The sequence below is a fragment of the Arachis duranensis genome, chromosome 4 (assembly GCF_000817695.3).
Source record: "Arachis duranensis cultivar V14167 chromosome 4, aradu.V14167.gnm2.J7QH, whole genome shotgun sequence".
NCBI classification, from domain to species: domain Eukaryota; kingdom Viridiplantae; phylum Streptophyta; class Magnoliopsida; order Fabales; family Fabaceae; genus Arachis; species Arachis duranensis.
In genome coordinates this window covers 48,365,327-48,367,884 of record NC_029775.3, presented here as the reverse complement: position 1 = coordinate 48,367,884, position 2,558 = coordinate 48,365,327, and positions in this window count along the sequence as shown.

Genomic DNA, 2,558 nt, shown 5'->3' with positions numbered 1-2,558 from the left:
AATTCATGTACTTCTTGTTCTTTTGAATTAAAACATTTTTCATTTAAGAGAGGTGAAGGATTAATGGAATTTATTTATAGCCTTAAGACATAGTTACTAACTACTAATGATCATGAAGTAGAGACACAAAACATAGATAAACACAACATAAAAACCGAAAAGCAGAAAGAAATAAGAACAAGAAATGAATCCACCTTAGTGGCGTCTTCTTCTTGAAGGACCAACAATGTCCTTAAGCTCTTCTATGTCCCTTCCTTGCCTTTGTTGCTCCTCCCTTATTGCTCTTTGATCCTCTCTTATTTCATGGAGAATGATGGAGTGCTCATGATGTTCCACCCTTAATTGTTCCACATTGTGGCTCAAATCTTCTAAGGAAGTGTTGAGTTGTTCCCAATAGTTATTGGAAGAAAAGTGCATCCCTTGAGGCATCTCAGGGATTTCTTGATGATGAGCTTCCTCATGCAACTCTTGAAGAATGATGGAGCGTTGAATGAACTCCAACCATCCTCTAGCCACAGGCTTGAGGTCCAGTCTTCTTAGTTGAACTGGCTTGCCTTTGGAGTCTCTCTTCCATTGAGCTCCTTCCATACATATGTCCATAAGGACTTGGTCCAACCTTTGATTAAAGTTGACCCTTCTAGTGTAGGGGCGTGCATCTCCTTGCATCATGGGTAAGTGGAACGCCAATCTTACATTCTCCGGACTAAAATCTAAGTATTTCCCCCGAACCATTGTGAGATAATTCTTTGGACTCGGGTTCATACTTTGATCATGGTTCCTGGTGATCCATGCATTGGCATAGAACTCTTGAACCATTAAGATTCCGACTTGTTGTATGGGGTTGGTTAGGACTTCCCAACCTCTTTTTCGGATCTCATGTCGGATCTCCGGATACTCATTCTTCTTGAGCTTGAAAGGGACCTCAGGGATCACCTTCTTCTTTGCCACAACATCATAGAAGTGGTCTTGATGGCTCTTGGAGATGAATCTTTCCATCTCCCATGACTCGGAGGTGGAAGCTTTTGTCTTCCCTTTTCCTTTTCTAGAGGATTCTCCGGCCTTAGGTGCCATTGATGGTAATGGAAAAACAAAAAGCTTATGCTTTCACCACACCAAACTTAAAATATTGCTCGCCCTTGAGCAAGAGAAGAAAGAAGAGAAGAAGAAGAAGAAGAAAATGGAGGTGAGTGAGGGGAGATGGATTCGGCCAAGGTATAGTAGAGGGGGTAGTGTTGTGTGAAAATGAGGTAGAATGGAAGGGTATATATAGGGAGAGGGGAGAGGGTAGGTTCGGCCATTTAGGGTGGGATTGGGTGGGAAAATGTTTTTGAATTTGAAGGTAGGTGGGGTTTATGGGGAAGAGTGGATGGATGTGAGTGGTGAATAGGTGATTGGGAAGAGAGATTGAGGTGATTGGTGAAGGGTTTTTGGGAAGTGTGACATGGGGAAGAGTAAAATAGGATTAGGAGGTAAGGTGGGAATATGTTAGGTGGGGATCCTGTGGGGTCCACAAATCCTGAGGTGTCAAGGAATTCCATCCCTGCACCAAATAGGCATGTAAAATGCCTTTGCACACCATTCTGGCGTTTAAACGCCGAGTGGTGCACATTCTGGGCGTTCAACGCCCACATGTAACATGTTTCTGGCGTTGAACGCCAGTTTTATGCTTGTTACTGGCGTTCAGCGCCAGCTTTTCCTCTAGGCACATTCCTGGCGTTCAGCGCCAGAATGTTGCTTGTTTCTGGTGTTCAGCGCCAGTTTCATGCTCTGTTCTAGCGTTGAACGCCAGCCAGATGCTCCTTACTGCCGTTGAACGCCAGTCTGTGCTTCCTCCAGGGTGTGATTTTTTTCTTCTGCTATTTTTGATCATGTTTTTAATTTTTATATTTTTTTTCGTGACTTCACATGATCATGTTTTTTCGTGACTCCTCATGATCATGTACCTAATAAAACACAAAATAACAATAAAATAGAATAAAATAAAAATTAGATAAATAATATTGGGTTGCCTCCCAACAAGCGCTTCTTTAATGTCAATAGCTTGACATTGTGCTCTCATGGAGCCACAAAGGTGATCAGGTCAATACTGTATAGTCCCAACACCAAACTTAGAGTTTGGATATGGGGTCTTAACACCAAACTTAGAGTTTGGTTGTGGCCTCCCAACACCAAACTTAGAGTTTGACTGTGGGGGCTCTTCTTGATAAGAGAAGCTCTTCATGCTTACTCTCTTTTGTCTAAGAGGGATGGCCATGTGCCTTAAACACAAGGTAGTCCCCATTCAATTGAAGGACTAATTCACCTCTGTTGACATCTATCACAGCTCCTGCTGTGGCTAGGAAAGGTCTTCCAAGGATGATGTATTCATCCTCTTCCTTCCTAGTGTCTAAGATTATGAAATCAGTAGGGATGTAAAGGCCTTCAACCTTTACTAACACGTCCTCTACTATCCCATAAACTTGTCTCAATAACTTGTCTGCCAATTGTAATGAGAATAAGGCAGGTTGTACCTCAATGATCCCCAGCTTCTCCATTACAGAGAGTGGCATAAGATTTAT